The sequence below is a fragment of the Salmo trutta genome, unplaced genomic scaffold, assembly GCF_901001165.1.
Source record: "Salmo trutta unplaced genomic scaffold, fSalTru1.1, whole genome shotgun sequence".
Classification (NCBI taxonomy): Eukaryota; Metazoa; Chordata; class Actinopteri; order Salmoniformes; family Salmonidae; genus Salmo; species Salmo trutta.
The window spans coordinates 1-24,401 of NW_021822688.1; the positions used below are offsets into that span (position 1 = coordinate 1).

The window sequence follows — 24,401 nt, forward strand, 5'->3', positions numbered from 1 at the left end:
ATCTGCAGTGGCAATATGACAATTGCTCTAGTGCTATTTGGTAGCCAATTCCGGTTGTCACAGGGAAGCTCTTGCTTCACACACGTTGTCTTTGGGTAGACAGAACAGAATCCTGGAATAAGAAGTCTCTACCTAACAAATTGACCTGAGTAACAGATGGTTGAGTTGCGAGAATTTTCACTATTGTGCAGGGTTGGACCATATGACATAGCTCTAGGCTGTTTTAAAAACACTCTTCCCGTTGTCACAGGAAGTTGCTTACCACACACGTTGTCTTTGGGGTAGACATAACAGAATCCTGATAGAAGTCTCTACCTTAGAATTGCCTGAGAAACAGATGGTGAGTTGCAGTGGATTTTCACTATGCGCACGGTAATATTGGACAATAGCTCTGGGTGTTTGTAACCACTTCCGGTTGTCACAGGAAGCTCTTGCTTCACACACGTTGTCTTTGGGGTAGACATAAACAGAATCCTGAATAAGAAGTCTCTACCTTAAGAATTGACTGAGTAACAGATGGTTGAGTTGCGTGATTTTCACTTATGCAGGTGACCATATGACAATGCTCTTGGGTGTTTTTAACCACTTCCGGTTGTCCAGGAAGCTCTTGCTTCCCACACGTTGTCTTTGGGGTAGACATAAAACAGAATCTGAATAAGAAGTCTCTACCTTAAGAATTGACTGAATAACAGATGGTTGAGTTGCAGTGATTTTCACTATATGCAGGTTGACCATATGACAATAGCTCTAGGCTGTTTTAACCACTTCCCGTTGTCACAGGAAGTTCTTACTCAACACACGTTGTCTTTGGGGTAGACATAAACAGAATCCTGAATAAGAAGTCTCTACCTTAAGAATTGACTGAGAAACAGATGGTTGAGTTGCGTGATTTTCACTATGCGCACGTAATATGACAATAGCTCTTGGGTGTTTTTAACCACTTCCGGTTGTCACAGGTAGCTCTTGCTTCACACACGTTGTCTTTGGGGTAGACATAAACAGAATCCTGAATAAGAAGTCTCTACCTTAAGAATTGACTGAGAAACAGATGGTTGAGTTGCGTGATTTTCACTATGCGCACGTAATATGACAATAGCTCTTGGGTGATTTTAACCACTTCCGGTTGTCACAGGAAGCTCTTGCTTCACACACGTTGTCTTTGGGGTAGACATAAACAGAATCCTGAATAAGAAGTCTCTACCTTAAGAATTGACTGAATAACAGATGGTTGAGTTGCGTGATTTTCACTATCTGCAGGTGGCAATATGACAATTGCTCTAGGCTATTTTTAACCACTTCCGGTTGTCACAGGAAGCTCTTGCTTCACACACGTTGTCTTTGGGGTAGACAGAAACAGAATCCTGAATAAGAAGTCTCTACCTTAACAATTGACTGAGTAACAGATGGTTGAGTTGCGAGATTTTCACTATGTGCAGGTTGACCATATGACAATAGCTCTAGGCTTTTAAAAACCACTTCCCGTTGTCACAGGAAGTTCTTACTCAACACACGTTGTCTTTGGGGTAGACATAAACAGAATCCTGAATAAGAAGTCTCTACCTTAAGAATTGACTGAGAAACAGATGGTTGAGTTGCATGATTTTCACTATGCGCACGTAATATGACAATAGCTCTTGGGTGTTTTAACCACTTCCGGTTGTCACAGGAAGCTCTTGCTTCACACACGTTGTCTTTGGGGTAGACATAAACAGAATCCTGAATAAGAAGTCTCTACCTTAAGAATTGACTGAGTAACAGATGGTTGAGTTGCGTGATTTTCACTATATGCAGGTTGACCATATGACAATAGCTCTAGGCTGTTTTAACCACTTCCCGTTGTCACAGGAAGTTGTTACTCAACACACGTTGTCTTTGGGGTAGACATAAACAGAATCCTGAATAAGAAGTCTCTACCTTAAGAATTGACTGAGTAACAGATGGTTGAGTTGCGTGATTTTCACTATGCGCACGTAATATGACAATAGCTCTTGGGTGATTTTAACCACTTCCGGTTGTCACAGGAAGCTCTTGCTTCACACACGTTGTCTTTGGGGTAGACATAAACAGAATCCTGAATAAGAAGTCTCTACCTTAAGAATTGACTGAGAAACAGATGGTTGAGTTGCGTGATTTTCACTATGCGCACGTAATATGACAATAGCTCTTGGGTGATTTTAACCACTTGCGGTTGTCACAGGAAGCTCTTGCTTCAAAACACGTTGTCTTTGGGGTAGACATAAACAGAATCCTGAATAAGAAGTCTCTACCTTAAGAATTGACTGAGTAACAGATGGTTGAGTTGCGTGATTTTCACTATCTGCAGGTGGCAAATGACAATAGCTCTTGGGTGTTTTTAACCACTTCCGGTTGTCACAGGAAGCTCTTGCTTCACACACGTTGTCTTTGGGGTAGACATAAACAGAATCCTGAATAAGAAGTCTCTACCTTAAGAATTGACTGAGCAACAGATGGTTGAGTTGCGTGATTTTCACAATGCTCATGTAATATGACAATAGCTCTAGGCTGTTTTAACCACTTCCCGTTGTCACAGGAAGTTCTTACTCAACACACGTTGTCTTTGGGGTAGACATAAACAGAATCCTGAATAAGAAGTCTCTACCTTAAGAATTGACTGAGTAACAGATGGTTGAGTTGCGTGATTTTCACTATGTGCAGGTTATATGACGATAGCTCTTGGGTGTTTTTAACCACTTCCAGTTGTCACAGGAACCTTAGAATCGACACAGGTAGACCTCACAGTAGCATGATGGATTGTTGTAGAAGACAGGTTCATAAGGCATTCATAACCCACATAGACTTCAGGTGGAATTTTGGAGAATAGTCTATGTGTTCCTATGGGGAGAGAAGTCATTGCACACAGTTTGATCTAAACACCTTCTTTTCACTGTGAAGGGTTAATGCCACAGGGTCAAGGTTGGCTTGCACAGATCGGGAGGACCTCAGGAACGCTCCTGGTTCCTCTCCATCGCTCGTTGTGTTGATTTCATCATGTCACCTTTGGTGATATTTTTTGCTGTAGAATCATATTGCAAATACACAGATGCGCATTTGCAATATGATTCAATTGGCATTTAGCATCACAACTTTGGCATGCTCAAAACCACTGTAGAAATGCATAATTGACTGTCCCGATGAACTGGGGATGGCCGTGCAGTGACTGTGGTTCCTCTCCATCGCTCGTTGTGTTGATTTCATCATGTCAACTTTGGTGATATTTTTTGCTGTTGAATCATGTTGCAAATGCGCGTTACATTTGCAATATTCCATGTTACGTTTGCAATATGATTCAATGGGCATTTAGCATCACAAATGTGGCATGCTCAAAACCACTGCAGAAATGCATAATTGACTGTCCCGATGAACTGGGGATGGCCGTGCAGTGACTGTGGTTCCTCTCCATCGCTCGTTGTGTTGATTTCATCATGTCAACTTTGGTGACATTTTTTGCTGTTGAATCATATTACAAATACACGGATGCGTATTTGCAATATGATTCAATGGGCATTTAGCATCACAACTTTGGCATGCTCAAAACCACTGCAGAAATGCATAATTGACTGTCCCGATGAACTGGGGATGGCCGTGCAGTGACTGTGGTTCCTCTCCATGGCTTGATGGTGAGTTTTTTAGTGATTTTTTGAAAAATGTCCAAAATGACTAGGTGCGCCCCATACTGGATGGGCACTGATGGAAGGTGCTCCCTACCCAACCGTGGACCCCTTGCACCACCCTAAAGGCATTTAAAACCCTTCTAAAAAATTACTCCTGGTAACCCATTTCGGGTCACCATGTCCACGGATGCGCATTTGCAATATGATTCAATGGGCCTCAACATCACGAATTTGGCATGCTCAAAAACACTAAAGATATGCAAAATAGACTGTCCCGATGAACTGGGGATGGCCGGGCAGTGACTGTGGTTCCTCTCTATCGCTCATTGTGTTGATTTCATCATGTCAACTTTGGTGATCTTTTTTGCTGTTGAGTCATATTGCAAACGCACGTTACGTTTGCAATATAACGCGTTACGTTTGCAATATGATTTAATGGGCATTTAGCATCACAAATTTAGGCATGCTCAAAAATACTGCAGAAATGCATAATTGACTGGCCTGATGAACTCGGGATGGCCGGGCAGTGACTGTGGTTCCTCTCTGTCGCTCATTGTGTTGATTTCATCATGTCAACTTTGGTGATATTTTCTGCTGTTGAATCATATTGCAAACGCATGTTACGTTTGCAATATAGTGCGTTACGTTTGCAATATGATTTAATGGGCATTTAGCATCACAAATTTAGGCATGCTCAAAAATACTGCAGAAATGCATAATTGACTGGCCCGATGAACTCGGGATGGCCGGGCAGTGACTGTGGTTCCTCTCCATTGCTCGTCACCCAGCAGTCAGCGTCCATCAGTCAATTAGATGTCATTCTGACACCAAACTGATAGCATCTAACACAAAATCCACTTTTTCCAACTCGTATAGAAGCCAACTATCACATATGTCAGAGAAGGCCCATAATTCACAGTGCTTTCAATTTTAACCATAAAAAAACATAAAACACATAGTTATGTTATAGCTGCGGGTCCAGCTCTAACATTATGTGTAGGCCTATGTGAGGCGACCCTGAATCCCAAGTTTCGGCTTGATAGGTCATTCAGTGCCCGAGCAATGGCCTTAATTGGTGCTGAAAATCCACTTTTTCAGGGCGTTACTACGGGGACCCTGAATGAGCTATCGGACAGAGACATTGGGGTCCGTCTCTATGGGCCGAGGCGGTTTCAATGCACCTAGTCTTGCGACTCTGGGACATTTCTACATGTCGCCATGTCCGTGATATTCAAAATGAATTGAAAATATTGCAAATGTACGAGGCAGTTTCTACGGTCAGAGAACCTTCTAGAGCCCCATAAATCACCGTGCACTATCGACTTGAGCTCTAGAACAGGTTTCTAAAATTTCGGAGCTCTAGGTCTGACGGTTCTTGAATCGTTTGAACGAAAGTAACTATTGAAGGCGGTATAAGACTCTAAGCCCCACACTATGTCCCTATGGCCAAATTGTGTGTGTGTGTTTTTGTTTTTTTTGCAAAAAGAATAGACACACGTTGTCTTTGGGGTAGGCATATACAGAATCCTCAATATGAAGTCTCTACCTAAAGAATTGGCTGGATGACATAGGGTTGAGTTGCTTGATTTCCACTATGTGCAGGTTATATGACAATAGCTCTTGGCTGTTTTTAACCACTTCCGGTTGTCACAGGAAGCTCTTACTCAACACACGTCTTTGGGTTAGACATAAACAGAATCCTGAATATGAAGTCTCTACCTTAAGAATTGACTGAATAACAGATGGTTGAGTTGCGTGATTTTCACTATATGCAGGTTGACCATATGACAATAGCTCTTGGCTGTTTTTAACAACTTCCGGTTGTCACAGGAAGCTCTTACTTCACACACGTTGTCTTTGGGGTAGACATAAACAGAATCCTGAATATGAAGTCTCTACCTTAAGAATTGACTGAATGACAGATGGTTGAGTTGCGTGATTTTCACTATCTGCAGGTTGCTTATATGACAATAGCTCTAGGGTGATTTTAACATTTTCCGGTTGCTCCAGGAACCTTAGAATCGACACAGGTAGACCTCACAGTAGCCTGATGGATTGTTATAGAAGACAGGTTCATAAGGCATTCATAACCCACATAGACTTCAGGTTGAATTTAGGAGAATTGTCAATGTATTCCTATGGGGAGAGAAGTCATTGCACACAGTTTGATCTAAACACCTTCTTTTCACTGTGAAGGGTTAATGCCACAGGGTCAAGGTTAGGCTTGCACAGATCGGGAGGACCTCAGGAACGCTCCTGAGGTTGAATTGTGCTTCTAACCCTAATGGTTCTCTCACTGTCACCCATAAGCACTTGACATATTGGTGCAGGCCTCATTTTGGGCCTAGTTTTCTCACGGTCGCTGCGCTCATACCGAGCAAGCTACGGTCAAGCGGGGCGTCTCATTGAACTCGTCTCAGCCTAGAGATAATGGTAATGCCATTGCAGGCTCTTTGTGTCTTTAAGCACCGCACTGTGTCACTCCGTCCTTGCTGTGTGTGTGTTTGAGAGAGCTTTTCTTTGACATCTGATGGGATAAATGACTGATTTACAGTTCATGAGGGTTGCCTAGTCACACATATGAAGTTGTGGAAAGATCTGACCTTTTTAACCCTTCAAAACAGCCCCTATGTCACCATTATAAGGCATTTCTGGTTGACACAGGAATCTGAATGTTAGGCTCATATAGAATATTGAGTTTTAAGTGTTTCTGTTAAGAACTGACTTATTTACAGAGGGTTGAACAAGTGTGTGTTGTTTCAGAAAATCACAGAAAATCACAGAAATCTCGCAGAGCTCCGAAACCTGCCTTAACGGACTCATCTGAACACGCTGCAACTGGATATGTAACTTTTTGGAAAAAAAACCCTCTTGTTGTTGAATATCACCAATGTGTCATTGTACAATTTCTCTGAAATGAACATTGGTAAATGCATGGTTCCTTTTCTCCTGACACCGTAGGCTCATGTAGTTTGATGTGAAGCGGTCAAATCAGCACTCTATTTTCCTGTTTGACTTTCAATCCCAGAAAAATAGCCTTAACTCGAAAAGCGTCGAGGCCTCGACTCCATCCTGTTCGGGGCCAACTGCCCATTATGCCAAACCCACGCAGACTGAGTTTCGTCTTCGAATTATCTTCCGTTTAGGAGAAAAAGCCGTGTCGCGATTGGTGATATATGTTACATTTGCAATATGATTCCATACGCCCTCTCGTGGAATAATCCGGGACTGCAAGGAAATGACCAAAATTTGAAAATTTAATTAAACGGAAACTAAAGGTCAGAGAGACTCCGTTCGATGACTTCCTGGAAGATCCGGCCCCCGTGAGCGGCCCGACGCCGTCCGCGGATTTATCGGACGTGGTCGGACGTCTAGTAAGGGAGCGTACATTTGCAACATGGACTTTCTCACTAACCATACGGATGGCGCACGCGACGTCCCTTCATGTATGTAAGGCTGTGAAGTCGAGTCGACAATTCAGATTCCCACTTCCTGGTTCAATGGGTCTCGGGGTTTTGACTGCCATACGAGTTCTGTTATACTCACAGACACCATTCAAACAGTTTTAGAAAATTTAGGGTGTTTTCTATCCATATAAAATAAGTATATGCATGTCCTAGCTTCTGACTTTAATTAGTAGGCCGTTGAAAATGGGAACGATTTTTTTTCAAAATGCGCTGTGGCGCCCCCTATCCTAGGGTAACGTCAAGAGGTTTTAACGGAAGCCACTGACACATGCCCATGTTACAGCACATTTTTTTGGTTCGCACTTCATTGCTAAAAATAAACTGTTTTGCAGATGATGGTTTCGATCCAACGACCTCTGGGTTATGGGCCCAGCATACTTCCGCTGCGCCACTCTGCTTTCAGCCAATCCAGAAAAGAGTAGGACTCACAATCCATGGCTTTGGAGGCCAGTGTCTGAGGCCACTGGGGTACTATGAAATCCTTTTGACCTATACGAACTGATAGAAGCAGTAAAAAATGTGTAACAGAAGGCACTTACACATGCCCATGATATATCGAAAAAAATTAATCGTTCGAACTTCATTCCTAAAAGAAAACTGTTTAGCAGAGGATGGTTTCAATCCATCGACCTCTGGGTTAGGGGCTCAGCACGCTTCCGCTGCGCCACTCTGCTTTCAAACACCCCAGATGGGACTTGAACCCACAGATCACTGGCTTAGGAGGCCAGTGCCTTATCCATTAGGCCACTGGGGTACCGTATATGTTTTACGAATAGTACGAACTCATTGAAGCAGTAAAAAACATGTGTAACAGAAGGCACTGACACATGCCCATGATATAGCAGATTTTTTTTCTTCGCACTTCATTGCTAAAAACAAACTGTTTAGCAGAGGATAGTTTTGATCCATCGACCTCTGGGTTATGGGCCCAGCACGCTTCCGCTGCGCCACTCTGCTTTCAACCACTCCGTGAAAAGAGTAGGAATCACAATCCATGGCTTAGGAGGCCAGTGTCTCAGGCCACTGGTGTACTGCGAAATCATATTTTCACCTATACGAACTGATAGAAGCAGTAAAACAAATGTGTAACGGAAGGCACTTACACATGCCCATGATATAGCGAGAAAAAAAATGTGTTCACACTTCATTGCTAGAAATAAACTGTTTAGCAGAGGATGGTTTCGATCCATCGACCTCTGGGTTATGGGCCCAGCACGCTTCCGCTGCGCCACTCTGCTTTCAGCCACTCAAGAAAAGAGTAGGACTCACAATCCATAGCTTAGGAGGCCGGTGTCTCAGGCCACTGGGGTACTGTGAAATCCTTTCCACCTATACGAACTGATAGAAGCAGTAAAAAAAATATTTAACGGAAGCCACTTACACATGCCCATGTTACAGCAAATTTTTTTGGTTCGCACTTCATTGCTAAAAATAAACTGTTTTGCAGATGATGGTTTCGATCCAACGACCTCTGGGTTATGGGCCCAGCATACTTCCGCTGCGCCACTCTGCTTTCAGCCAGTCCAGAAAAGAGTAGGACTCACAATCCATGGCTTTGGAGGCCAGTGTCTGAGGCCACTGGGGTATTGTGAAATCCTTTTGACCTATACGAACTGATAGAAGCAGTAAAAAATGTGTAACAGAAGGCACTTACACATGCCCATGATATATCGAAAAAAATTAATCGTTCGAACTTCATTCCTCAAAGAAAACTGTTTAGCAGAGGATGGTTTCAATCCATCGACCTCTGGGTTAGGGGCTCAGCACGCTTCCGCTGCGCCACTCTGCTTTCAAACACCCCAGATGGGACTTGAACCCACAGATCACTGGCTTAGGAGGCCAGTGCCTTATCCATTAGGCCACTGGGGTACCGCATACGTTTTACGAATAGTACGAACTCATTGAAGCAGTAAAAAACATGTGTAACAGAAGGCACTGACACATGCCCATGATAAAGCAGATTTTTTTTCTTCGCACTTCATTGCTAAAAACAAACTGTTTAGCAGAGGATAGTTTTGATCCATCGACCTCTGGGTTATGGGCCCAGCACGCTTCCGCTGCGCCACTCTGCTTTCAACCAAACCGTGAAAAGAGTAGGAATCACAATCCATGGCTTAGGAGGCCGGTGTCTCAGGCCACTGGGGTACTGTGAAATCCTTTTGACCTATACGAACTGATAGAAGCAGTAAAACAAATGTGTAACGGAAGGCACTTACACATGCCCATGATATAGCGAGAAAAAAAATGTGTTCACACTTCATTGCTAGAAATAAACTGTTTAGCAGAGGATGGTTTCGATCCATCGACCTCTGGGTTATGGGCCCAGCACGCTTCCGCTGCTCCACTCTGCTTTCAAACATACCAGATGGGACTTGAACACACAATCCATGGCTTAGGAGGCCAGTGTCTCAGGCCACTGGGGTACTGTGAAATCCTTTCCACCTATACGAACTGATAGAAGCAGTAAAAAAAATATTTAACGGAAGCCACTGACACATGCCCATGTTACAGCAAATTTTTTTGATTCGCACCTCATTGCTAAAAATAAACTGTTTTGCAGATGATGGTTTCGATCCAACAACCTCTGGGTTATGGGCCCAGCATACTTCCGCTGCGCCACTCTGCTTTCAGCCAGTCCAGAAAAGAGTAGGACTCACAATCCATGGCTTTGGAGGCCAGTGTCTGAGGCCACTGGGGTACTGTGAAATCCTTTTGACCTATACGAACTGATAGAAGCAGTAAAAAATGTGTAACAGAAGGCACTGACACATGCCCATGATATAGCAGATTTTTTTTCTTCGCACTTCATTGCTAAAAACAAGCTGTTTAGCAGAGGATAGTTTTGATCCATCGACCTCTGGGTTATGGGCCCAGCATGCTTCCGCTGCGCCACTCTGCTTTCAACCACTCCGTGAAAAGAGTAGGAATCACAATCCATGGCTTAGGAGGCCAGTGTCTCAGGCCACTGGTGTACTGCGAAATCCTTTTCACCTATACGAACTGATAGAAGCAGTAAAACAAATGTGTAACGGAAGGCACTGACACATGCCCATGCTATAGCGAGAAAAGAAAATGTGTTCACACTTCATTGCTAGAAATAAACTTTTTAGCAGAGGATGGTTTCGATCCATCGACCTCTGGGTTATGGGCCCAGCACGCTTCTGCTGCGCCACTCTACTTTCAGCCACTCAAGAAAAGAGTAGGACTCACAATCCATAGCTTAGGAGGCCGGTGTCTCAGGCCACTGGGGTACTGTGAAATCCTTTCCACCTATACGAACTGATAGAAGCAGTAAAATAAATATTTAACGGAAGCCACTGACACATGCCCATGTTAAAGCAAAATTTTTTGGTTCGCACTTCATTGCTAAAAATAAACTGTTTTGCAGATGATGGTTTCGATCCAACGACCTCTGGGTTATGGCCCCAGCAGCGAGTAATTGAGCTGTGAGCAAGTGTTTGCTTGAGAGTGTTTGCTCGAGAGCTATTTTTGTTTATTTTTTTCGATTTTGACATATAATTTATTGTTTTTTCATTTGAATAGTTTTAAGTTTGGTTAGTTTTCCCCCCCTGCAGTTTTGCTGCTTGGGGGAGGTTTTTTTTCGGTTTCAATTTTTGATTTACAATGACGGACAACATGGCAACGACAAACGGAATGGACAAGGACAACGAAAATGCGCAACGGAAGGATAATGAAAATAAAGGAGGAATGAAATATGGAAAAGAATACACGGTGGCAATTGAGTTGGTGGGAGAAGAAAAGGTGACGACGATGGAATTACTGAGAGCAATTAAGGAGACGTGTGGAGAGGTGGTGGGATGCCGAATGAAAGGAGACAAGAAGTATGAAATTACGATGAGAAACGGAAAAGGAAAAGAACGTCTAATGGACGGTTTAAGGATAAAGGACACCAAGATTCTGGCGAGAGATGTGAATGTCAATGAATTGGTGGTGTCTTTTATGAATCTCCAGGTATATATAGAAGATAAAGTTATACTGGACAAGCTGAGTAGCTGGGGAGTAAAGGCCGTCTCGGAGATAAGGAGGAGAGTTTGGCCTGGAACGGAGGTGGTTGACGGGACACGTTTTTGTAAAGTCAAATTCACAGAACAAGTCAAATCGTTGCCATATTCTACAAGAATTGAGACGCTGGAAGGAGCTGAATACTTCAGGGTTATTCATGACAAACAGGTCAGAGTTTGTCGTTTGTGTATTCAACCTGGGCACATAGTCAAAGACTGCCCTGAATTCAAGTGCTTTAAGTGTGGCAATCAAGGCCATTACGCTAGAGAATGTATTGGAGAAAAGGAAAGGAATTTTTGTGGCGGATGCAGAAAGAGATTGGCGGAGTGCAACTGTGGAGAGGTTATGACTGAAGGGAGTCAAGTACTATTCGAGGAAGCAGTTGTACTGTCGGAAGAAGGAGAAGAAGATGGAGGAGAGGACGTGGTGGAGGGTGGAGAGACGGAGGAAGGAAGAAGGGAAAAGAAGGAAGACCAGAAGATGAACGAAATTGGAAGCAGCATGGATTCGGAAATAAGAAGATGGAGTTTTCAGGAGGAGGGGGGGAGTGGACTGGGGACTCACAGGTTATGGAGGAAAGCACAGCACAAACAAGTACCTCGGGGGGTGAAGAAATGGAGAGGGGTTTAAGTTTAATGACAATAACAGAGACGGGTATGAACACGGGGAGCACAACGACAACTACACATGAGACGGAGATGAACACGGGGAGCACAACGAACATACCAGAAACGGCGATGAACAAGGGGAGCACAACGGATGTGGGTGTCAAGAAGTTGAGTTGGCTGGATGAGATGGACTTGGAGGAGATATCGGACACGGATGATGGGGAAAAGGTTGAAAGAATGAGAGGAGGACACAGGAAGAGGAAAGCGGCGGAGGGAGGGGAGAGAAAGGGTGGAAGAGGAAAGAAACTGGATAACAGGTAGAGGATAATGAAATTATATTTTATAATTTTATTATTTTTTGAAATGGTTAATTTTATGTCCTTAAATGCAAATGGTTTAAGGACAATGGAGAAATTTCAAAATATAATTCAAATGAAGAATATGGATATTTTATGTCTACAAGAGACGCATTGGGATAATGATTGTGTATTGAAAGTAAAAAAAATATGGAGGGATTTTATTTTTGTGAATAATGGTAGGGGGAATTCTAGTGGTGTTGCTATTTTATTGAGAAAGGAAGTGGTAGATAAAGTGGTACAGATATATGATGATAATAATGGGAGGATTTTAGTTTTAGATTTTGAGTATAGGGATATGATTTTTAGAATTATAAATGTTTATGCGCCAAATAATGAAACAGAGCGTAAGGTTTTATTTATTGAAGTGGGACGATGGTGTGTGGGAAATTGCATTGTGGTGGGGGATTTTAATGTTAAAATGGATAGATTAGATATGACGAGGGGAGCTATTTTTAGAAATGATGTATCAAGGGGTGTTTTAAAGAAGATGATGTTTGAGAAAAAACTTATTGATATATGGAGAGATGACAATCCAGATAAACGGGAATTTTCTAGAAGGCAGGTGGTTTTAGGGGAATTAAAACAAACTAGAATAGATTTGGTTTTAGTTATAGAAGGTTTAAGGGATTTTATGAAAGATATTAAGTATGTTTTTACAACTTTTAGTGACCATGCATGTTTAAATTTCTCAGTGGGTTTAGATAAGGAAAGAACAGGGGGTGGTATATGGTGTATGAATGCGGGTTATTTGGGGGATGAGGATTATTGTAAACAACTTAAATCGTTAATAACATGTGAAATGGAGGATAAGCAGAAAGGAAAGGATAAGTGTTTATGGTGGGACAAGGTTAAGGAAAAAATAAAAGTGTTTAGTATAAGATATGCAAGGAAAAAGAGAGGCAGGATGAAAAGAAAAGAAAATGAGTTGAGAGCTAAATTGGATGAAGAAATGGGGAAGTGTGACAGGGAACCTAATTATAATATAGAAAAGTTTTTAGAGTTTAAAGCAAAATTGAGTAAATATGAAATAGATAAGTGTAAGGGGGCTATTATAAGAAGCAGAGCAAAGTATTTTCTGGAGGGGGAGAAATGCACTTCTTTTTTTCTTGGATTAGAGAAGAGTTTTCAAAGAAGAACATATCTTAGACAGATTGAAAATGTAAAGGGTGAAGTAGTAGATGATTTATGTAGAGATTTTAGAGACAGTGCAGAATTTTTATAAGGACTTATTTAAAAAAGGGGAGGTGGATGAGGGGTGTGTACAGGAGATTTTAGGTTGTGTAGAGGTGAAAATTAATATAGAGGATAAATTGATGTGTGATGGAAAGATTACAGTAAATGAAGTTACGGATGCGATAAAGGGTTTACAGGTGAATAAGAGCCCTGGTGTAGATGGTATCATTGCAGAGTTTTATAAAACGTATGAAAGTCTTTTAGCACCTATTTTATTGGAGGTTTATCATTTTATGGAGGAGAATGATTGTGTGTCGGAATCAATGGTGACAGGGATGATAACGATTTTATATAAAAACAAAGGGAGTAAGGTAAAATTGGAAAATTATAGACCTATTAGTTTATTAAATGTGGATTATAAGATTTTAGCCAAAATTTTAGCGAATAGGATGAAGAAAGTTTTAAATGATATTATTGCACCAACACAGAATTATAGTGTTCCTGGGAGGGATATAGCTGACACAATTAATACAATTAGAGATGTGATACACAAAATGAATGGGGATAAGATAGGGGGTATTGTTTTAAGCATAGATTTAAATAAGGCTTTTGATAGGGTAGAACATGATTTTATGTTTCGGGTGTTGGAAAGATTTGGCTTTGGTAATAAAATAATAGGGTGGATTAAATTATTATATAGAAATGCAAAAAGTAGGGTGAAATGCAATGGGGTTTTAACTGACTCTTTTACTCTGGAGAGATCTGTGAGACAGGGATGTCCTTTATCTGCTTTATTGTATGTTTTAGCTGTTGAACCTTTAGCAACTTTTCTTAAGAAGGATCATTTTATTAATTGTGTACAGACTCCACAGGAAGGTTTTAGTTTGATTCATCAATATGCAGATGACACAACTATAACAGTTAGAGATGAGGACAGTGTAAAAAGGGTAATAGAAGGTTTTAAAGTATATGGAAGAGCATCAGGAGCAAAAGTGAATATGGAAAAGTCTGTTGTAATGTATATTGGGAAGGTAAATGAGGGGAATTTTCCTTTTAAAGAGGTTAAAGATTATTTTAAGGTGTTAGGAGTTTTTATAGGAGTAAAAGAAAAGGAAGCTAGGGATTTGACATGGAGTGGGGTGATAAATAAAGTCAGGAAGGTTGTAAACATGTGGAAGGGGAGATTTTTAAAATTAAAGGGGAAGGTTATTGTTATAAATTCTTTACTGATGTCAATTTTTATTCATGTCATGAATGTTTTAGATGTACCAGAATGGGTTTTATCTGAAATGAACAAGATTGTAGTTAATTTTTTATGGGATGGGAAAGGTGCAAAAATATATTTTAAAACTTTGATTGCAGGTTATGAGGAGGGGGGTTTGAAGTTGGTAGATTTAAATGTTAGGAAAAAAGCAATTAGAGTCAAAATGGTACGAAAATATTTATATGGTGAACTAGATTACGGATGGAAAAGATTTTTTAAGGAGTATTTGCAGGAGGTTGGGAGGATGGGGGACAATGCTTTATTGATGTGTATGAAAAAAGACATGTTAGGTAATATACCATTGTTTAATAGAGAAGTGTTTGAGGCTTGGGGGGAGTTTTTACCAAATATTTATTATGAGTGTACCATTTTAGACAATATTTTAAATCAGCCAATTTTTTTAAATCCCAAGATACAATATAATAATAAGATGGTGGTTTGTAAATATTTTATGAGGGCTGGGATGAGACAAATTGGGGACATTTTATATGAGGTCATTCCGGGGTTTCTTCCTGTTCAAGCTATTTATGATAATGTTTGTGAAGTGGATGATGAAATCAGTAAAACTACTGTAGAAAAGATGTATAAGAGAATTTTAGGGTGTATTCCTGAGGAATGGGTGCGTTTAATAAATAAAGAGGTGGTTGAGAGAGCTAAGGGTTTACCGGTTTTATACTATGAAAGTAATGGGGAGAAACATGTTTTATCAAGTTTAAAAGTTAAAATGGTTTATAGAAAATGTATTTTAAAAGAGACAAAAGCTCCTGCTTCAGAAAAAGTGTGGTCTAGGGTGTTTACAAATATAGATGTGAAATCAATATGGAAGAATGTTAATGTAAAATATAATGCTATAGAATGTGAAGACAATGATTTTAAATTGAAACATAATAGGATTTTTACGAATGTGGTTTTACATCAAATAAATAGAAATATTAAAAGAGAATGTGATATTTGTGGTACGGGGGTGGAAAATTGTATGCACTTTTTTGTTGAATGCAGTAGATTGGAAGAATTTCATAAGTTTTTAAAGAGGATTTTAGTACAACATTGGGGAGAAGATATTGTTAATGGGGTTGAGTGGAGGAGGTTGTTTCTCTTTGGTTTAAATGGAAAAAGCAAAGTTTTTAATATTAATTTGATGAATTTTGTTCTTAGTCATGCTAGATACGCTGTAAGGCAAAGAAGGAATCTAGGGCATTATGAAGGTAAAATTGTGAATGTGGAGGTTTTATTTAGAAGTATTTTAGAGAAAGATATAGAAGTAATATATAAATATAGTGGATGCAATTTTGAAAAGCTGTTTGTGTGGGGGAGTACTTTTATTGAAATTGATTTGAATGAAAAACTTGTTTTTAATTATTAATTGGTTTTAGTGAATGATTGTGTTTTTAATTGGTTTTATTTTATTTTATTTTTTGATTTTGTAAAAGGATGAATTGTTCATCCTTTTTTATTATTGACTGAATATTGTAAATATTATGTATTTTTCATAATAATTTTTTTTTTTTTTTAAATTAAAAAAAAATGGATAAGGCACTGGCTTCCTAAGCCAGTGATTGTGGGTTCAAGTCCCATCTGGGGTGTTTGAAAGCAGAGTGGTGCAGCGGAAGCGTGCTTGGCCCATAACCCAGAAGTCGATGGATCAAAACTATCCTCTGCTAAACAGTTTATTTTTAGGAATGAAGTTCGAACGATAATTTTTTTTCGATATATCATGGGCATGTGTAAGTGCCTTCTGTTACACATTTTTTACTGCTTCTATCAGTTCGTATAGGTCAAAAGGATTTCACAGTACCCCAGTGGCCTCAGACACTGGCCTCCAAAGCCATGGATTGTGAGTCCTACTCTTTTCTGGACTGGCGGAAAGCAGAGTGGCGCAGCGGAAGTATGCTGGGCCCATAACCCAGAGGTCGATGGATCGAAACCATCATCTGCAAAACAGTTTATTTTTAGCAATGAAGTGCGAACCAAAAAAATTTGCTGTAACATGGGCATGTGTCAGTGGCTTCCGTTAAATATTTTTTTACTGCTTCTATCAGTTCATATAGGTGGAAAGGATTTCACAGTACCCCAGTGGCCTGAGACACCGGCCTCCTAAGCTATGGATTGTGAGTCCTACTCTTTTCTTGAGTGGCTGAAAGCAGAGTGGAGCAGCGGAAGTGTGCTGGGCCCATAACCCAGAGGTCGATGGATCGAAACCATCCTCTGCAAAACGGTTTATTTCTAGCAATGAAGTGTGAAAACTTTTTTTCTCGCTATATCATGGGCATGTGTAAGTGCCTTCCGTTACACATTTGTTTTACTGCTTCTATCAGTTCGTATAGGTGAAAAGGATTTCGCAGTACACCAGTGGCCTGAGACACTGGCCTCCTAAGCCATGGATTGTGATTCCTACTCTTTTCACGGAGTGGTTGAAAGCAGAGTGGCGCAGCGGAAGCGTGCTGGGCCCATAACCCAGAGGTCGATGGATAGAAACCATCCTCTGCTAAACACTTTATTTTTAGGAATGAAGTTCGAACGATTAATTTTTTTCGATATATCATGGGCATGTGTAAATGCCTTCTGTTACACATTTTTTACTGCTTCTATCAGTTCGTATAGGTCAAAAGGATTTCACAGTACCCCAGTGGCCTCAGACACTGGCCTCCAAAGCCATGGATTGTGAGTCCTACTCTTTTCTGGTCTTGCTGAAAGCAGAGTGGCGCAGCGGAAGAATGCTGGGCCCAAAACCCAGAGGTCGATGGATCAAAACTATCCTCTGCTAAACAGTTTGTTTTTAGCAATGAAGTGCGAAGAAAAAAAATCTGCTATATCATGGGCATGTGTCAGTGCCTTCTGTTACACATGTTTTTTACTGCTTCAATGAGTTCGTACTGCTCGTAAAATGTATACGGTGCCCCAGTGGCCTAATGGATAAGGCACTGGCCTCCTAAGCCAGTGATTGTGGATTCAAGTCCCATCTGGGGTGTTTGAAAGCAGAGTGGCGCAGCGGAAGCGTGCTGGGCCCATAACCCAGAGGTCGATGGATCGAAACCATCCTCTTCTAAACAGTTTATTTTAGGAATGAAGTTCGAACGATTAATTTTTTTCGATATATCATGGGCATGTGTAAGTGCCTTCTGTTACACATTTTTTACTGCTTCTATCAGTTCGTATAGGTCAAAAGGATTTCACAGTACCCCAGTGGCCTCAGACACTGGCCTCCAAAGCCATGGATTGTGAGTCCTACTCTTTTCTGGACTGGCTGAAAGCAGAGTGGCGCAGTGGAAGTATGCTGGGGCCATAACCCAGAGGTCGATGGATCGAAACCATCCTCTGCTAAACAGTTTATTTCTAGCAATGAAGTGTGAAAACTTTTTTTTCTCGCTATATCAAGGGCATTTGTAAGTGCCTTCCGTTACACATTTGTTTTACTGCTTCTATCAGTTCGTATAGGTGAAAAGGATTTCGCTGTACACCAGTGGCCTGAGACACTGGCCTCCTAAGCCATGGATTGTGATTCCTACTGTTTTCACGGAGTTGTTGAAAGCAGAGTGCCGCAGCGGAAGCGTGCTGGGCTCATAACCCAGAGGTCGATGGATCAAAACTATCCTCTGCTAAACAGTTTATTTTTAGCAATGATGTGCGAAGAAAAAAAATCTGCTATATCATGGGCATGTGTCGGTGCCTTCTGTTACACATGTTTTTTACTGCTTCAATGAGTTCGTACTGCTCGTAAAACGTATACAGTGCCCCAGTGGCCCAATGGATAAGGCACTGGCCTCCTAAGCCAGTGATTGTGGGTTTAAGTCCCATCTGGGGTGTTTGAAAGCAGAGTGGCGCAGCGGAAGCGTGCTGGGCCCATAACCCAGAGGTCGATGGATCGAAACCATCCTCTTCTAAACAGTTTATTTTAGGAATGAAGTTCGAACGATTAATTTTTTTCGATATATCATGGGCATGTGTAAGTGCCTTCTGTTACACATTTTTTACTGCTTCTATCAGTTCGTATAGGTCAAAAGGATTTCACAGTACCCCAGTGGCCTCAGACACTGGCCTCCAAAGCCATGGATTGTGAGTCCTACTCTTTTCTGGACTGGCTGAAAGCAGAGTGGCGCAGCGGAAGTATGCTGGGGCCATAACCCAGAGGTCGTTGGATCGAAACCATCATCTGCAAAACAGTTTATTTTTAGCAATGAAGTGCAAACCAAAAAAATTTGCTGTAACATGGGCATGTGTCAGTGGCTTCCGTTAAATATTTTTTTTACTGCTTCTATCAGTTCGTATAGGTGGAAAGGATTTCACAGTACCCCAGTGGCCTGAGACATCGGCCTAAGCTATGGATTGTGAGTCCTACTCTTTTATTGAGTGGCTGAAAGCAGAGTGGCGCAGCGGCAGCGTGCTGGGCCCATAACCCAGAGGTCGATGGATCGAAACCATCCTCTGCTAAACAGTTTATTTCTAGCAATGAAGTGTGAACACTTTTTTTTTCTCGCTATATCATGGGCATGTGTAAGTGCCTTCCGTTACACATTTGTTTTACTGCTTCTATCAGTTCGTATAGGTGAAAAGGATTTCGCAGTACACCAGTGGCCTGAGACACTGGCCTCCTAAGCCATGGATTGTGATTCATACTCTTTTCACAGAGCGGTTGAAAGCAGAGTGGCGCAGTGGAAGCGTGCTGAGCCCATAACCCAGAGGTCGATGGATCAAAACAATCCTCTGCTAAACAGTTTGTTTTTAGCAATGAAGTGCGAAGAAAAAAAATCTGCTATATCATGGGCATGTGTCAGTGCCTTCTGTTACACATGTTTTTTACTGCTTCAATGAGTTCGTACTGCTCGTAAAACGTATACAGTGCCCCAGTGGCCTAACGGATAAGGCACTGGCCTCCTAAGCCAGTGATTGTAGATTCAAGTCCCATCTGTGGTGTTTGAAGGCAGAGTGGCGCAGCGGAAGAGTGCTGGGCCCATAACCCAGAGGTCGATGGATCGAAACCATTCTCTGCTAAACAGTTTATTTTTAGGAATGAAGTTCGAACGATTAATTTTTTTCGATATATCATGGGCATGTGTAAGTGCCTTCCGTTACACATTTGTTTTACTGCTTCTATCAGTTCGTATAGGTGAAAAGGATTTCACAGTACCCCAGTGGCCTCAGACACTGGCCTCCAAAGCCATGGATTGTGAGTCCTACTCTTTTCTGGACTGGATGAAAGCAGAGTGGCGCAGTGGAAGTATGCTGGGCCCATAACCCAGAGGTCGATGGATCAAAACTATCCTCTGCTAAACAGCTTGTTTTTAGCAATGAAGTGCGAAGAAAAAAATTCTGCTATATCATGGGCATGTGTCAGTGCCTTCTGTTACACATGTTTTTTACTGCTTCAATGAGTTTGTACTATTCGTAAAACGTATATGGTGCCCCAGTGGCCTAATGGATAAGGCACTGGCCTCCTAAGCCAGTGATTGTGGGTTCAAGTCCCATCTGGGGTGTTTGAAAGCAGAGTGGCGCAGCGGAAGCGTGCTGGGCCCATAACCCAGAGGTCGATGGATTGAAACCATCCTCTGCTAAACAGTTTATTTTTAGGAATGAAGTTCGAATGATTAATTTTTTTCGATATATCAGGGGCATGTGTAAGTGCCTTCTGTTACACATTTTTTACTGCTTCTATCAGTTCGTATAGGTCAAAAGGATTTCACAGTACCCCAGTGGCCTCAGACACTGGCCTCCAAAGCCATGGATTGTGAGTCCTACTCTTTTCTGGACTGGCTGAAAGCAGAATGGCGAAGCGGAAGTATGCTGGGGCCATAACCCAGAGGTCGTTGGATCGAAACCATCATCTGCAAAACAGTTTATTTTAGCAATGAAGTGCGAACCAAAAAAATTTGCTGTAACATGGGCATGTGTCAGTGGCTTCCGTAAAAATGTTTTTTACTGCTTCTATCAGTTCGTATAGGTGGAAAGGATTTCACAGTACCCCAGTGGCCTGAGACACCGGCCTCCTAAGCTATGGATTGTGAGTCCTACTCTTTTCTTGAGTGCCTGAAAGCAGAGTGGCGCAGCGGAAGCGTGCTGGGCCCACAACCCAGAGGTCGATGGATCGAAACCATCCTCTGCTAAACAGTTTATTTCTAGCAATGAAGTGTGAACACTTTTGTTTTCTCGCTATATCATGGGCATGTGTAAGTGCCTTCCGTTACACATTTGTTTTACTGCTTCTATCAGTTCGTATAGGTGAAAAGGATTTCGCAGTACACCAGTGGCCTGAGACACTGGCCTCCTAAGCCATGGATTGTGATTCCTACTCTTTTCACGGAGTGGTTGAAAGCAGAGTGGCGCAGCGGAAGCGTGCTGGGCCCATAACCCAGAGGTCGATGGATCAAAACTATCCTCTGCTAAACAGTTTGTTTTTAGCAATGAAGTGCGAAGAAAAAAAATCTGCTATATCATGGGCATGTGTCAGTGCCTTCTGTTACACATGTTTTTTACTGCTTCAATGAGTTCGTACTGCTCGTAAAACGTATACAGTGCCCCAGTGGCCTAATGGATAAGGCACTGGCCTCCTAAGCCAGTGATTGTGGGTTCAAGTCCCATCTGGGGTGTTTGAAAGCAGAGTGGCGCAGCGGAAGCGTGCTGGGCCCATAACCCAGAGGTCGATGGATCAAAGCCATCCTCTGTCTAAACATTTTATTTTTAGGAATGAAGTTCGAACGATTATTTTTTTTTCGATATATCATGGGCATGTGTAAGTGCCTTCTGTTACACATTTTTTACTGCTTCTATCAGTTCGTATAGGTCAAAAGGATTTCACAGTACCCCAGTGGCCTCAGACACTGGCCTCCAAAGCCATGGATTGTGAGTCCTACTCTTTTCTGGACTGGCTGAAAGCAGAGTGGCGCAGCGGAAGTATGCTGGGCCCATAACCCAGCGGTCGTTGGATCGAAACCATCATCTGCAAAACAGTTTATTTTTAGCAATGAAGTGCGAACCAAAACAATTTGCTGTAACATGGGCATGTGTCAGTGGCTTCCGTTAAATATTTTTTTTACTGCTTCTATCAGTTCGTATAGGTGGAAAGGATTTCACAGTACCCCAGTGGCCTGAGACACCGGCCTCCTAAGCTATGGATTGTGAGTCCTACTCTTTTCTTGAGTGGCTGAAAGCAGAGTTACGCAGCGGAAGCGTGCTGGGCCCATAACCCAGAGGTCGATTTATCGAAACCATCCTCTGCTAAACAGTTTATTTCTAGCAATGAAGTGTGAACACATTTTTTTTCTCGCTATATCATTGGCATGTGTAAGTGCCTTCCGTTACACATTTGTTTTACTGCTTCTATCAGTTCGTATAGGTGAAAAGGATTTCGCAGTACACCAGTGGCCTGAGACACTGGCCTCCTAAGCCATGGATTGTGATTCCTACTCTTTTCACGGAGTGGTTGAAAGCAGAGTGGCCCAGCGGAAGTGTGCTGGGCCCATAACCCGGAGGTCGATGGATCAAAACTATCCTCTGCTAAACAGTTTGTTTTTAGCAATGAAGTGCGAAGAAAAAAAATCTGCTATATCATGGGCATGTGTCAGTGCCTTCTGTTACACATGTTTTTTACTGCTTCAATGAGTTCGTACTGCTGTTAAAACGTATACAGTGCCCCAGTGGCCTAATGGATAAGGCACTGGCCTCCTAAGCCAGTGATTGTGGATTCAAGTCCCATCTGGGGTGTTTGAAAGCAGAGTGGGGCAGCGGAAGCGTGCTGGGCCCATAACCCAGAGGTCGATGGATCGATACCATCCTCTGCTAAACAGCTCATTTTTAGGAATGAAGTTTGAGCGATTAATTTTTTTCGATATATCATGGGCATGTGTAAATGCCTTCTGTTACACATTTTTTACTGCTTCTATCAGTTCGTATAGGTCAAAAGGATTTCACAGTACCCCAGTGGCCTCAGACACTGGCCTCCAAAGCCATGGATTGTGAGTCCTACTCTTTTCTGGACTGGCTGAAAGCAGAGTGACACAGCGGAAGTATGCTGGGGCCATAACCCAGAGGTTGTTGGATCGAAACCAGCATCTGCAAAACAGTTTATTTTTAGCAATGAAGTGCGAACCAAAAAAATTTGCTGTAACATGGGCATGTGTCAGTGGCTTCCGTTAAATATTTATTTTACTGCTTCTATCAGTTCGTATAGGTGGAAAGGATTTCACAGTACCCCAGTGGCCTTGAGACACCGGCCTCCTAAGCTATGGATTGTGAGTCCTACTCTTTTCTTGAGTGGCTGAAAGCAGAGTGGCGCAGCGGAAGCGTGCTGGGCCCATAACCCAGAGGTCGATGGCTCGAAACCATCCTCTGTTAAACAGTTTATTTCTAGCAATGAAGTGTGAAAACTTTTTTTTTCTCGCTATATCAAGGGCATGTGTAAGTGCCTTCCGTTACACATTTGTTTTACTGCTTCTATCAGTTCGTATAGGTGAAAAGGATTTCGCTGTACACCAGTGGCCTGAGACACTGGCCTCCTAAGCCATGGATTGTGATTCCTACTGTTTTCACGGAGTGGTTGAAAGCAGAGTGCCGCAGCGGAAGCGTGCTGGGCTCATAACCCAGAGGTCGATGGATCAAAACTATCCTCTGCTAAACAGTTTATTTTTAGCAATGATGTGCGAAGAAAAAAAATCTGCTATATCATGGGCATGTGTCGGTGCCTTCTGTTACACATGTTTTTTACTGCTTCAATGAGTTCGTACTGCTCGTAAAACGTATACAGTGCCCCAGTGGCCCAATGGATAAGGCACTGGCCTCCTAAGCCAGTGATTGTGGGTTTAAGTCCCATCTGGGGTGTTTGAAAGCAGAGTGGCGCAGCTGAAGCGTGCTGGGCCCAGAACCCAGAGGTCGATGGATCGAAACCATCCTCTTCTAAACAGTTTATTTTAGGAATGAAGTTCGAACGATTTATTTTTTTCGATATATCATGGGCATGTGTAAGTGCCTTCTGTTACACATTTTTTACTGCTTCTATCAGTTCGTATAGGTCAAAAGGATTTCACAGTACCCCAGTGGCCTCAGACACTGGCCTCCAAAGCCATGGATTGTGAGTCCTACTCTTTTCTGGACTGGCTGAAAGCAGAGTGGCGCAGCGGAAGTATGCTGGGGCCATAACCCAGAGGTCGTTGGATCGAAACCATCATCTGCAAAACAGTTTATTTTTAGCAATGAAGTGCAAACCAAAAAAATTTGCTGTAACATGGGCATGTGTCAGTGGCTTCCGTTAAATATTTTTTTTACTGCTTCTATCAGTTCGTATAGGTGGAAAGGATTTCACAGTAACCCAGTGGCCTGAGACACCGGCCTCCTAAGCTATGGATTGTGAGTCCTACTCTTTTCTTGAGTGGCTGAAAGCAGAGTGGCGCAGCGGCAGCGTGCTGGGCCCATAACCCAGAGGTCGATGGATCGAAACCATCCTCTGCTAAACAGTTTATTTCTAGCAATGAAGTGTGAACACTTTTTTTTCTCGCTATATCATGGGCATGTGTAAGTGCCTTCCGTTACACATTTGTTTTACTGCTTCTATCAGTTCGTATAGGTGAAAAGGATTTCGCAGTACACCAGTGGCCTGAGACACTGGCCTCCTAAGCCATGGATTGTGATTCCTACTCTTTTCACAGAGTGGTTGAAAGCAGAGTGGCGCAGCGGAAGCGTGCTGGGCCCATAACCCAGAGGTCGATGGATCGAAACCATCCTCTGCTAAACAGTTTGTTTTTAGCAATGAAGTGCGAAGAAAAAAAATCTGCTATATCATGGGCATGTGTCAGTGCCTTCTGTTACACATGTTTTTTACTGCTTCAATGAGTTCGTACTGCTCGTAAAGCGTATACAGTGCCCCAGTGGCCCAATGGATAAGGCACTGG

At 42.1% G+C, this 24,401-nt stretch overlaps 31 non-coding genes across 31 annotated transcripts; 21 read left to right on the top strand and 10 right to left on the bottom strand.

Annotated features, from left to right (window-relative positions):
* Window positions 1-7,701: 7,701 nt before the first annotated feature.
* trnar-ccu (transfer RNA arginine (anticodon CCU)) lies at window positions 7,702-7,773 on the bottom strand. Its single transcript has one exon. It is a non-coding gene; the product is annotated as a tRNA-Arg (tRNA).
* A 6-nt stretch (window positions 7,774-7,779) lies between these two features.
* Window positions 7,780-7,853, bottom strand: trnar-ccu (transfer RNA arginine (anticodon CCU)). Its single transcript has one exon. It is a non-coding gene; the product is annotated as a tRNA-Arg (tRNA).
* Window positions 7,854-7,984: 131 nt separating this feature from the next.
* Window positions 7,985-8,056, bottom strand: trnam-cau (transfer RNA methionine (anticodon CAU)). The gene has a single exon. It is a non-coding gene; the product is annotated as a tRNA-Met (tRNA).
* Window positions 8,057-8,265: 209 nt separating this feature from the next.
* trnam-cau (transfer RNA methionine (anticodon CAU)) lies at window positions 8,266-8,337 on the bottom strand. The gene has a single exon. It is a non-coding gene; the product is annotated as a tRNA-Met (tRNA).
* Window positions 8,338-8,816: 479 nt separating this feature from the next.
* Window positions 8,817-8,888, bottom strand: trnar-ccu (transfer RNA arginine (anticodon CCU)). The gene has a single exon. It is a non-coding gene; the product is annotated as a tRNA-Arg (tRNA).
* A 6-nt stretch (window positions 8,889-8,894) lies between these two features.
* On the bottom strand, window positions 8,895-8,968 carry trnar-ccu (transfer RNA arginine (anticodon CCU)). Its single transcript has one exon. It is a non-coding gene; the product is annotated as a tRNA-Arg (tRNA).
* A 131-nt stretch (window positions 8,969-9,099) lies between these two features.
* Window positions 9,100-9,171, bottom strand: trnam-cau (transfer RNA methionine (anticodon CAU)). The gene has a single exon. It is a non-coding gene; the product is annotated as a tRNA-Met (tRNA).
* A 207-nt stretch (window positions 9,172-9,378) lies between these two features.
* On the bottom strand, window positions 9,379-9,450 carry trnam-cau (transfer RNA methionine (anticodon CAU)). Its single transcript has one exon. It is a non-coding gene; the product is annotated as a tRNA-Met (tRNA).
* Window positions 9,451-9,926: 476 nt separating this feature from the next.
* trnam-cau (transfer RNA methionine (anticodon CAU)) lies at window positions 9,927-9,998 on the bottom strand. The gene has a single exon. It is a non-coding gene; the product is annotated as a tRNA-Met (tRNA).
* Window positions 9,999-10,206: 208 nt separating this feature from the next.
* On the bottom strand, window positions 10,207-10,278 carry trnam-cau (transfer RNA methionine (anticodon CAU)). The gene has a single exon. It is a non-coding gene; the product is annotated as a tRNA-Met (tRNA).
* A 6,664-nt stretch (window positions 10,279-16,942) lies between these two features.
* Window positions 16,943-17,014, top strand: trnam-cau (transfer RNA methionine (anticodon CAU)). The gene has a single exon. It is a non-coding gene; the product is annotated as a tRNA-Met (tRNA).
* A 407-nt stretch (window positions 17,015-17,421) lies between these two features.
* Window positions 17,422-17,494, top strand: trnar-ccu (transfer RNA arginine (anticodon CCU)). The gene has a single exon. It is a non-coding gene; the product is annotated as a tRNA-Arg (tRNA).
* A 6-nt stretch (window positions 17,495-17,500) lies between these two features.
* Window positions 17,501-17,572, top strand: trnam-cau (transfer RNA methionine (anticodon CAU)). The gene has a single exon. It is a non-coding gene; the product is annotated as a tRNA-Met (tRNA).
* A 481-nt stretch (window positions 17,573-18,053) lies between these two features.
* trnam-cau (transfer RNA methionine (anticodon CAU)) lies at window positions 18,054-18,125 on the top strand. Its single transcript has one exon. It is a non-coding gene; the product is annotated as a tRNA-Met (tRNA).
* A 131-nt stretch (window positions 18,126-18,256) lies between these two features.
* trnar-ccu (transfer RNA arginine (anticodon CCU)) lies at window positions 18,257-18,329 on the top strand. Its single transcript has one exon. It is a non-coding gene; the product is annotated as a tRNA-Arg (tRNA).
* A 6-nt stretch (window positions 18,330-18,335) lies between these two features.
* trnam-cau (transfer RNA methionine (anticodon CAU)) lies at window positions 18,336-18,407 on the top strand. The gene has a single exon. It is a non-coding gene; the product is annotated as a tRNA-Met (tRNA).
* Window positions 18,408-18,882: 475 nt separating this feature from the next.
* Window positions 18,883-18,954, top strand: trnam-cau (transfer RNA methionine (anticodon CAU)). The gene has a single exon. It is a non-coding gene; the product is annotated as a tRNA-Met (tRNA).
* A 207-nt stretch (window positions 18,955-19,161) lies between these two features.
* trnam-cau (transfer RNA methionine (anticodon CAU)) lies at window positions 19,162-19,233 on the top strand. The gene has a single exon. It is a non-coding gene; the product is annotated as a tRNA-Met (tRNA).
* Window positions 19,234-19,443: 210 nt separating this feature from the next.
* On the top strand, window positions 19,444-19,515 carry trnam-cau (transfer RNA methionine (anticodon CAU)). Its single transcript has one exon. It is a non-coding gene; the product is annotated as a tRNA-Met (tRNA).
* Window positions 19,516-19,924: 409 nt separating this feature from the next.
* trnar-ccu (transfer RNA arginine (anticodon CCU)) lies at window positions 19,925-19,997 on the top strand. The gene has a single exon. It is a non-coding gene; the product is annotated as a tRNA-Arg (tRNA).
* Window positions 19,998-20,003: 6 nt separating this feature from the next.
* On the top strand, window positions 20,004-20,075 carry trnam-cau (transfer RNA methionine (anticodon CAU)). Its single transcript has one exon. It is a non-coding gene; the product is annotated as a tRNA-Met (tRNA).
* A 756-nt stretch (window positions 20,076-20,831) lies between these two features.
* Window positions 20,832-20,903, top strand: trnam-cau (transfer RNA methionine (anticodon CAU)). Its single transcript has one exon. It is a non-coding gene; the product is annotated as a tRNA-Met (tRNA).
* A 131-nt stretch (window positions 20,904-21,034) lies between these two features.
* trnar-ccu (transfer RNA arginine (anticodon CCU)) lies at window positions 21,035-21,107 on the top strand. The gene has a single exon. It is a non-coding gene; the product is annotated as a tRNA-Arg (tRNA).
* Window positions 21,108-21,113: 6 nt separating this feature from the next.
* Window positions 21,114-21,185, top strand: trnam-cau (transfer RNA methionine (anticodon CAU)). The gene has a single exon. It is a non-coding gene; the product is annotated as a tRNA-Met (tRNA).
* A 963-nt stretch (window positions 21,186-22,148) lies between these two features.
* Window positions 22,149-22,221, top strand: trnar-ccu (transfer RNA arginine (anticodon CCU)). Its single transcript has one exon. It is a non-coding gene; the product is annotated as a tRNA-Arg (tRNA).
* Window positions 22,222-22,227: 6 nt separating this feature from the next.
* trnam-cau (transfer RNA methionine (anticodon CAU)) lies at window positions 22,228-22,299 on the top strand. Its single transcript has one exon. It is a non-coding gene; the product is annotated as a tRNA-Met (tRNA).
* Window positions 22,300-22,779: 480 nt separating this feature from the next.
* On the top strand, window positions 22,780-22,851 carry trnam-cau (transfer RNA methionine (anticodon CAU)). The gene has a single exon. It is a non-coding gene; the product is annotated as a tRNA-Met (tRNA).
* A 207-nt stretch (window positions 22,852-23,058) lies between these two features.
* Window positions 23,059-23,130, top strand: trnam-cau (transfer RNA methionine (anticodon CAU)). Its single transcript has one exon. It is a non-coding gene; the product is annotated as a tRNA-Met (tRNA).
* A 131-nt stretch (window positions 23,131-23,261) lies between these two features.
* Window positions 23,262-23,334, top strand: trnar-ccu (transfer RNA arginine (anticodon CCU)). Its single transcript has one exon. It is a non-coding gene; the product is annotated as a tRNA-Arg (tRNA).
* Window positions 23,335-23,890: 556 nt separating this feature from the next.
* Window positions 23,891-23,962, top strand: trnam-cau (transfer RNA methionine (anticodon CAU)). The gene has a single exon. It is a non-coding gene; the product is annotated as a tRNA-Met (tRNA).
* A 206-nt stretch (window positions 23,963-24,168) lies between these two features.
* On the top strand, window positions 24,169-24,240 carry trnam-cau (transfer RNA methionine (anticodon CAU)). Its single transcript has one exon. It is a non-coding gene; the product is annotated as a tRNA-Met (tRNA).
* The last annotated feature ends 161 nt before the right edge of the window (window positions 24,241-24,401 follow it).